Below are 415 nucleotides of genomic sequence, written 5' to 3'. Positions count from 1 at the left end.
ACATAAAACTGGTAGTGCAGCGAGCGGCTGAAGCACATGCCGATGAAGTTAGATGTGAAAAGGATCAGCACCATCTGTGATCGGCTGTTAAGGTCCAATATACAGTGCCTTCAGAAAGTATTCACAGTTACAGCCTGAATTTAAAATGGATTCAGTTGAGATTTTGGGTCACTGATCTACCCCATAATGTCAAAAGTGGATTATTATTACATTTTTTTGCAAATTAATAAAAAATGAAAAGCAGAAATGTCTTGAGTCAGTAAGTATTCAACCTGTGGTTATGTCAAGCCGTAATAAGTTCAGGAGTAAAAATGTCCTTAACAAGTCACATATTAAGTTGCATGGACTCACTCTGCGTGCAACTTAGAGTTAGATGCACTATTGTAAAGTGGTTGTTCCACTGGACATCATAAGG

Source organism: Salvelinus sp. IW2-2015, unplaced genomic scaffold (genome assembly GCF_002910315.2).
Source record: "Salvelinus sp. IW2-2015 unplaced genomic scaffold, ASM291031v2 Un_scaffold4348, whole genome shotgun sequence".
NCBI classification, from domain to species: domain Eukaryota; kingdom Metazoa; phylum Chordata; class Actinopteri; order Salmoniformes; family Salmonidae; genus Salvelinus; species Salvelinus sp. IW2-2015.
Note: the sequence above shows the minus strand (reverse complement) of the source record.